A 10,529-nucleotide genomic window follows, 5' to 3' on the forward strand; every position below is an offset into this window, starting at 1 on the left:
CAAATGGTTTTATCACACTTTAGACCAACTAAATTGTACAAGATCACAATACAATGTATACAAATATCATGAAATCAGTGTTTAGTGTTGCAGAACACAAAGTTAAAGTACATAAAAACCAAATTTATCATTTATGCTTTACTTATAAAGAACAATAAAAAGTATTAAACTTTAAAATTTTAGAACTCTGTCATCGTGAAACATAATAGTAAATGTATAAAAAAAAAACAATTTATTTGGAGCAATTAAAATAGTAATATTACTAACTTGAAACATTTATGAACATTACATGGTAGTGGCACTTGAAATTTATCATCACTTTCATTGCTTCATTTACCGCAAAATTTGCTCTATGTTTGAGTACCTGTCTCGAAAAAATACGCACACTTATGATATTTTATGCAAAACTATATTAAACCTTCACATTTTAATAAACAGCAGTTACGAAAATACTAGTTATGGCAGTACAGTCCAAATTTCACCTGCAATTAAAGAACACTAGCTTAGGAAGTTAGGATACATGTTTATCCTCATTGAAATATGTAAGCGTTAGCAACGAAGCATTGTCACCCTTCGGATGTAGCTTCCCGTGGAGCTAATTTCAGAGCAAGTTTTGATACATAACTCCTTGCTATAGAGGAGCTGTATACGAACGCAAGCAAGTGCAAATCCGAATATGACTCCCAAAACATTTATTAAAATGGTATAACAGTAATGCAAGAGTAATGTATGTGTTATTTGGACATATGATTTCATCTCCCTTTGGGCAGAGAGGGAGGCATAAAGATTTACTCTTTTCTGTCCGTACGTACGAATGAGTAAGAGAGCGAGCGCATGTACGTCACAAAAATGAGTACCAATTGATTGATAATAACCAAAATTTACAAAATGATAAATGACGTTAGACACCTGGGTTTAGATTTTTTGTATCTGGACTTACATTTATTACCCTTGATTTAGTCGAAATATATACTTGATGACATTCATATTCTGAACTATGTGAAAGAGTCACCAAATTCAAAACAAATGTTAATTAGGTGTAAGTGACGATTTTATTTATGTATCGGACCAGTAACTACAGAATCAGAGCCGCCCTTGACGAAATGAAATAATTGCCGCAAGTCCAAAAACTGTACAGGAAAAGTGACCGGCAAGAATGCTTAAGTTACTACTCTTCCAATAAACTTTAGCCATCATGTGTGAAATATTGTTAACAGTTTCCTGATTTAACACAAATTTCATGAAGTCTCAAATGAGAATATCAATGCTTTTGTTCTGTGCAAAATTGACAAAGTGGGGACATCCGTATCCTATTGACAGAGTTTAGTTTTTTATGTTGAATGTGTGTTTTTCCAGGAATAACGCGGTTACCTTCTTTAAAAGAACACGCGATGATGCATCTACAATGACTCGATATTTCAACGGTAACCGGTCTGTCATTCTCTATAAATGCGAAAGAATGTCTTAGAACATTCCGCATGACCCTCAGGTGCTGGTAGCTAAACTCCGCATTCAAGCTCGATATTCATTTATTACTATGAAAGATTAAATTTTTATTGCCGAGCCTGGCATTCCAGCTCTGTATTCTTTCTGTTCAGTCATATAAAGATGGATGTCGATGGCCGAGCTTGGCATTGCAGCTCGGTATTCGTTTTTCACTATATAAATGTGAATGCTGATAGCTAATCCAAGAGCCAACGTCAGACACATTACTGAACGCAAAATTGCGGATACTGACTATTCTATATTTAAAGTTGCTTTTTAGAAATTAATCTCAATATCTTAAATTATTTAAATGGATTAACAATTATGTGGTCAATGTTGCATAACAAGACCGGGGAGCTATATGAGGAACGGCGATACATGTGTTTCGTTTATAGCTCCATTTTTTTTTTGCAAGGGAGCTACATACAAATACGTGCTCCGTATACAGCTCCCAGATGAGCTATATCCAAAAGGAGTCACAAAGAGAACTTCGTTAGGGATGTGTTGAAACTGTGTGATGAATGTCAATAGATTAAGGAAATTTTGAAATAAAAGATATCTGAAAGAACCGATACATTTCTAATATGTATATTCTACTATGAAGCTAAGAAAATAAAAAAAAAACAACTTACAAATGTTGCTGCTTTGAAAATCTTCATCACATTTAAAGCAAACATTTGCTATCAATGGCTATTTCGGATATCCAGGCAAACCCTTTCATACATGTGTATTTAGAAATGGCCTATGCCAATATGGCAATTCATCTGAAACTGAACTGAAACCCTAACGTCTTGGAGGATTATGTTGACATTTTAGACCCCACTTTCCTTGTATATTTTTCTATTATTTCGGAGTGTACATTTTATAGAAATTCTCAGATAAATAGATCGACTGCGTGGCAAAGACTTCCAAGATAAATGTATATTTGTGTAAGTACGTTATTCAAAAACGCACCTGTACTGAATCGATGGCTTTAAGTCTTGAAAAGTCTCAATGACCCAACTTCAGTGTCATAACTAGCCTTAGGGTAGCTCTAGGAACTCGAACACTATTGGGAATATATCGGGTCCACGCCAGTGATAACAAACAGCTTCTTGATCTATAAATCGAATTAAAAATGATAAGAGTTAATAAGAGTTAAAAAAATTATAAGTTTGAATAGCTGTAAAAGGTTTAACGCGTAATGATCCCACCTACACTTTCAGTGTAAAAGAATGTAAATAAAATACCTTCGGATAACCGTTGTGTAGCCGGGGATTGATTTAAACATTCTATTTAAACACAATAATTACTCAGCCTTTGTTACAATACCTGAGGGAATTTTATGTGATATTTACAACAGTCAAAATCATGTCGCAAACATTCAGTCATAATTTTCCTTATTTCCATCATTTAAAAGCAACATAAATAAAGAATAGGTGCGCAGAAACAATTACGGTGAACCTTTAAATATTTTTTAACGAGTTAGGTCCGACAACATTTATGTTTTAGCAAATGACAATATGAGTAATGCCTCATGAAAACACGTTTCCTTTTATCTGGCATTGACTTTTTGTTATTCATCTTATTTATCTAATTTAATTTACAGTTCAGGTAAGCTATCGTTGTTCCGGTCTCTTATTAGTAAGTGACGATGTATATTTTGTGTTTAAAGAAGTTCCAATTATTTCCGTATTAACTGCATCATTTAGCTCTTTACTTAACTAATTGGCATATCATGTATAAAGGAGACACGTCAGTATAATGATTCGTTTTGGTGGCAAAAAAATAATATACACTTTATTTCAGTGTCTTGAAATACACAAAGGGAAGTTCCCATACGATTTTATGTTAGATGAAGTGTGACTTAAAATAGATCAATTTGTGCCGAGTATGTTATGTGTTTTTCATAGTTTATTTCCTGTGTTCCCACTGTCGCTCGATCCATTCCGTTGTACTATCGATCTTCTAGTATATACACTAGAAATGTCTGTACAAAGGTCTTGAAAATTGAAAAATGGTATACATTCAAGTAAATGCTTTGGTTCTCTGTGTCCGAGTGATCTCTGACTTCGAATTCATTGTCCTTCAACGCCGTTGTTCGAAACATCGCTTGGATACTAGTATATAATCCATGTGATGAAGCCACGGAAAGTCGGTGGCATGATGCACGTTCATTGCATGAAATAATTCTCGAAGGGACATCTCCAACATGAAAAGCTGGATAGTTGCTACATATCCTTTGACTGTATAACATAAAACGTATGACATATGGTTTGAAATTAGGTCATTGAATCGAGATAAAGAAACTTCTACATCTTGTAACATATATTGTGGTCGAAAAAAAAAACAATCAAACTACTGCAAAGTTTCACAGAAATAAAGTTTCCTTTCTCAGGAAAAAAACGCCTCTGCTATTACATTGTGAAATAAAGAGCAATTTCATTTTTAAGTAGGTATAAACTGAGCTATTTTCTTGATAAGTTGTATAATACTTAAACACCATTGTTTCTAGGTTAACAACCACTGACTCAGACATTTGAAGGACTGTTGTTAGTGTTAAGTTCAGTATATTTCTATGAATGAAAAATGCTTAGCTGCAAAAGCAAATAACTGCCTTTGCTATTATGTATTTTAGTTTTGTTTGCCTGAAATTGATATTTTACATAACAGTAGTAATAGTGATACTTGTCTGTATATAGCTTCCTGGTTTATTTATGATGATAAAGAAATCCCATTACGCACAATAATCACAATATCCATTTTAGTTCCTTGAAATATTTCAGAAATGACAATAATGGATAAAGTCTTTAAGAAGATTCTTTGGAAGCATATAACGCAACCGAGTAAAATAATAGCAGACTCGGTCTCTTTAAACTGGAATTCGCCTGTTCCGTCGTCCGTCCCCAAGGCTGTCACCTCGGGAACCCCGTACGGGACGGCTCATGAAGGGAAACCGGTACCTCCACTGTTCGGACTGTCTCGGGCTGGGAAGACCCGCGATCGCGCCGTGCGACCATTAAAGACCCCAGCAACTCTATTTTTCGGAACTGTTGAAAGGACCCTGTGATTCCAAAGAACAAAAATTATAGCAACACTGGCTTTTCAAGTTTTCATGTAATCAATGCCTAGCCACAGTATATATTAAATATCACCTCTGATAATGACAAGGTATATGATTTCACTCCATAAAACAGTTGATTGACAATCGTTAACGAATATGATGTATATGGTTACATCTTGGGAAGTTTCAGTAATTTTAATTAATAATATTAAACGCCAACTACTAGAACCACATGGGTCTACTTAACTTGTAAAAACAACATACGTTTGATTGCTGTTAGAATATGACATATTATTCAGTATGAAGAGGTGTTGTACATGGCGGTTGCTAACTTTCCTCTTGTATATTAATTAGGTAAATTTCTTGTGTTAAACTACACATTCATATAATGGAAGATTTCTGTAAGGTTTTGTTATAAAAGATAAAGTGCAGTATACTTGATGAGAACATTCAGTGTATATAGGTTCAGAGGCAATTAAAGGCATCGTTTGTCAGTTTGGTCGCGAGGGATGGTGGGGGGACTTCTTGACATGATGTTTGTACGGTTAGTGCTTTCTGCGGAACTACCTTTTTTCTTCCTTTCTTTCTTTTTAAGGGCATTGACATCCACATCATACGACAACAAAAAAGATATTTTAGATATCAGAAAATTATTGATACAATTGTTAAGAAGGCTAAAACTTAGTTGCTGACAGATTATAATTTATGGAAACACATAAGAATTGGTTGTGTGTACTAATTTTTCCATTCAAAATTGAAAAGTGCTTGTAACGAGGTACCGAAGGTAATCGGCCTTAATTATGAAGCTTTATATTTAACGGTCGTTAAGTACGTATTCCTCAGGGTTCGCCGGAATACTTCTATTGCAATGGCGACCCGGGTTAGGTTCTCGTCTCGGTCATGCTTTTCTTTCTTTCTTGATTTGGCATTTTTGAGATAGTTTAGAAACAAAAAATCATGTTCTAATGTTTATGATATGACCAAATTTCAATTTTATAGAAAGTAAATTTTAGCCAAAATCTTGAAGTTCTTTTAACCTATTTTCTATATATATTTAAAAAGATATCACATGGTGTAGACTTGCGTTGTTTTCTCCTTTAAAAATTCTCAGGTAATGTACAATAATATGAATATAAAATTTGGATAACTGGAGGTTTGTTTTCAGGATGCAATACAGTAGGATTCTTATCCGAGATCTTGTATACGGCTGGAGTGAAAACTGCTAGGTCTTTGTCTGACGTTTTGCCTGTTGAAAAACACGAAATCTGAATACAACTGAAGGAACGTTTCATGTTGCTTTTCCCTAGTTGTTCTGTTATGAAATTTAGATGAATATTACATGTCATTGTTATTTATATTTTGTGTAGGTATATAGTGAAATTTTAACTTTAAAAATAACTCAGACTGTTCAATGACTGCTTCCAGTTTCTTAAATGAAACAGATGTAAAACAAAGTACTGTTTTCGTACTATAACTGACCAGCAAAAAAGCAAAAACATTTACGTAACATTTAAATATAAAACGTTTACATGTCTGTATATAACTTCCTGGTTTAATTATGGTTATTCTTCTCGAATAACCAGGTTTATTTTAGCGAATGTGTGACTTTCAATTATTATTAATGCCCCTTTAACTTTTCCGTAGCGAATTTAATATTCAAGCCAGTTACGGATCGCGTTAGTTTTTCTTTTCTTTACCTTCAATTTTTATGCCCCCGAAGGGAGGCATATAGTTTTTGAGCCGTCTGTCCGTCTGTCGGTCTGTCCGCAATTTTCGTGTCCGGTCCATAACTTTGTCATCCATGGATGGATTTTCAAATAACTTGGCATGAATGTGTACCACAGTAAGACGACGTGTCGCGCGCAAGACCCGAGTCCGTAGCTCAAAGGTCAAGGTCACACTTAGACGTTAAAGGTTATTTTTCATGATAGTGAATTGATGGGCGTGTCCGGTCCATAACTTTGTCATCCATGGATGGATTTTCAAGTAACTACGCATAAATGTGTGGCACAGTAAGACGACGTGTCGCGCGCAAGACCCAGGTCTGTAGCCCAAAGGTCAAGGTCACACTTAGACGTTAAATGTCATATTTCATGATAGTGAATTGATGGGCGTGTCCGGTCCATATCTTTGTCATTCATGCATGGATTTTAAAATTATTGGGCATGAATGTGTACCACAGTAAGACGACGTGTCGCGCGCAAGACCCAGGTCCGTAGCTCAAAAGTCAAGGTCACACTTAGACGTTAAAGGTCATATTTCATGATAGTGCAATGATGGGCGTGTCCGGTCCATATCTTTGTCATTTATAAATGGATTTTAAAATAACTACGCATAAATGTGTGGCACAGTAAGACAACGTGTCGCGCGCAAGACCCAGGTCCGTAGGTCAAAGGTCCTAAACTCTAACATCGGCCATAACTATTCATTCAAAGTGCCATCGGCGGCATGTGTCATCCTATGGAGACAGCTCTTGTTATCTATATATTTATTCATTTTTGTCCACAGATATCTGGATCATATCAGATTCACTCTTGTTTTGGGCTGGTGTACGTGCGGCGAACACTGGTAAAGACAACCTTAAGCTGCCGCAAGATCTTTCCATTGGTTGGTTTGGCGTTAGAGGAATGAAGTGGGAGCACTTTCATAGAGAAATCCAGTGCCGAATGCTACAATACAGAAATCCTAGGTTAATACATGTAAATCTTGGGGGAAACGACCTTCATCCGCTAGCATTTATAATTTGCGCCGGACTATTTCACGTGAAATTACTGTTTTCAACATTCCAGTCTTCTCGAATAATCAGGTTTATTTTAGCGAATGTGTGACTTTCAATTATTGTTAATGCCCCTTTAACTTTTCCGTAAAATGTCGAAGTTCTCCGGACGAATGTGTCGTCATCAGTGCTGACGTCACAACCATTCCTTTTCCACGAGGAAGCCAATGCCAAACAAGCGAATTTGCCACCACCAATTTGTTCATAAACAATCTTGCATATATCTCGGTTGCCTTTGTATGAGCATTTAACTTTGTTGTCTTGTTTAAGCATATAACTTTGTTGCATAACTTTGTTTCTTTGTGCAAGCATATAACTTTGTAGCCTTTTGTAAGCATATAACTATTGCCTTTTGTAAACATATAGAAATCTAATTTGGTTGCCTTATGTAAGCTTATAACTTTGTTGCCTTATGTAAGTATATAACCTTGTTGCCTTTGTATAATATTTAAGAGATACTGCGGTAGTTTTGTTTCTGTACTTGCAGTTCTGAAGGCATTTAATCTCAAGCTGTCCCACTTCGGATACGGGTCTCTGCGAAGTTGATGTGAAGCTACCCTGATGAATAATCTGAAATATACCATAATTAGTGCTTAGTGCCACTGCAGACGACATCTACCATTCTATCCGAGAAGCTAAAGAAACTATTATAAACTATCCAGTGACTCTGCGAAGTTAACGTTGAACAATGCATTCGTGTAACGGGAGGAATAATCGGAAATATAACATTAGGGCTTACGGACCTCTAGCATTCTATTCGGGAAGCTAAAGAAACTATATAAATTGTTCAGGGACTCGGCGAAGATTATGTGGAACATTCCATTTCAGTGGCCTAGGCTAAATGTAATTTAGTTCATACGGACATCTAGCATTCTACATGTGAAGTGAAAGAATCTGGTTTTTCAATTTATGCAGTCGCTAAGCGGAAATTCTAGCTTCAGAGGTGTATTATTGATCTTCAGTTAATCTAAATTCATTTACACTTATAATTAACTGTTTCAAGTATTATCATTTATCGTATTAAAGTAAAAATATTTTAAGCTTCCCCTGTTGTTACGTAAAAACAGAATTCAAATGGTGTAGCACGTTAGGGCATGATGTATGGTGTCGCACGTTTGTGCATGGTGTATGGTGTCTCACGTTAGTGCATGATGTATGGTGTCGCACGTTAGTGCATGGTGTAGCACGGGTGCATGGTGTTGCACGTTGGTGCGTGGTGTAGCACGTTAGTGCGTGGTGTAGCACGTTAGTGCATGTTATTCCCTAAGATAGCACATTAGTGCGTGATATGGACCGGTATTTTACGTTACACTGGGGAGAGCTTTTAATATTTTAATATTTTCAAATTCCTTACGATATTTAACATCCGAAGCCGGATTTTCCGATTTTTCGTGTCAGTCAGTTATGCCTTAATGGTACCATCGTGACTTTGACTTAGCGGCCTTATATCTCCACATTTATAACACTGCCTAAATGGAACCTCAGTAGATCATATTATCCGACATTTATATCACATCACATGAATATTCTATTTCACGGAATATAGACTTATAAAGACATTAGACGTAAAGACATTTAATGATCTGATCTAACTGCTGCCTAAATGGAACCACAGTAGATCATATTATTCTTCATGATATCTAGCTTGAATAATTACTATATTCGTGCGTATGTATGTATAAATAAACAATTATAATAATATATGAAGTTCTGAAAATATTATTGTTGATTTTCTAGTATCTTGTTATGCGTTGATCCGCCGCCAATAGCTTGCGGCCCCTGTTTGTCCCCTTTTATGATAAAGTAACTAATTCGCTAGTTAATTTGGGGTCTAATTCACAAGCCGATGGTATCGGGGCTCGAACCCAGTGAAAGGTCGTACACCCGTGTGGTTTTATAAAAGCATGAGTCTTAAAATAATTGCAATGATCAAATCTTCAGTATGCACAAAAATATCCTTCTTATGACAAAACATACAGTTGGTAGACAATCGTTAAAACAAATGTGATATTTTGGTTACGTCCGGTTAATTTTGAAACTATTCACTAGTGTGGGTGCTGAAATGCATATGACATTGCATTATTTAACGTCTCTAAGAAATATGACAAGACATCCGGTATCAGTTCGAACAAACTCATACAATGTCCAAATCCAAACTATTTGTCACGAAGAACAATTTAAATAATGTCTTTCATTGATCTGTAGCACTGCCTGTAGAGACAGTCGAAACAAATATACAATAATGTGAATAGACTTCTGAAACATTCGTCACAATGAAGGTTGTATTGTTTTGTTGTTGTTTTTTTTTGCATGGACTTTGAAATTGCCACCGCCTTATAAAATAGATTGCTCAAATTCTTCCTGAAAGTCCAATGAATGTATTCTTTACAACTATTATTTATAGACAGATGTCGTGGTTGTTGCCATCACATGAGTGATCGTAAAAAATGGGAATAATCATTACGTCACTGTCATAGTATTCAATATTGTGTGAGCAAACACCAAAATCACTTGAAAGCTACTTCTAAAAAAAAGAGGATCAGATCTATAATTAAAGCAAACTAAAACGCTTTCTTAAATTTATAATACTTCAGACTATCCAAACATATGCATAAGAAAACTGTTTCATGAATACTTTTTATACTTAAATGTGTTTCTGATATTTCTTTATCAGTCTTTCAAAAATCACATATGGATTTGGTCAGATGGATTTGAATTACATCAAAATCTCACAAATATATTATCACACAAACCAGATGACAACAGTCATAAGCACTGAAGAGAGTTTCTTAACTTCTTTCTTAAAGTTGTGCATTTTTCTGAAAATATTATCGCAATAATTTATTTTTCCAGATAATATTATTGCTTTCTGAAAACTTACACGTAGTTGTTTCTATAAAGAAATCATTTACATTACAAAACAAATCAGCACAGAATATTTTACTGTTAGGCACTGATAACAAAACATTCATTTTGTAACAATATGTTGACACTGTACTGATAATATATAATTAGTCGATGTGGTGATGGAAATAAAACAAATACATTTACATCAATAAAGAAATTTGCCTTAAGCTTATCGGTGAAATTCTGGAAATTGTCAGCCAAATATAATCCATAGCAGAAATCTACTTCTACTTTGTGTATTGGACTCACTTCGAGTAACATTTCCCAACGTTACGCAGCATAATATTATAATAAAATGATACTTTATGTAGTTCGCGT

Source organism: Mercenaria mercenaria, chromosome 3 (assembly GCF_021730395.1).
Source record: "Mercenaria mercenaria strain notata chromosome 3, MADL_Memer_1, whole genome shotgun sequence".
Lineage (NCBI taxonomy): Eukaryota > Metazoa > Mollusca > Bivalvia > Venerida > Veneridae > Mercenaria > Mercenaria mercenaria.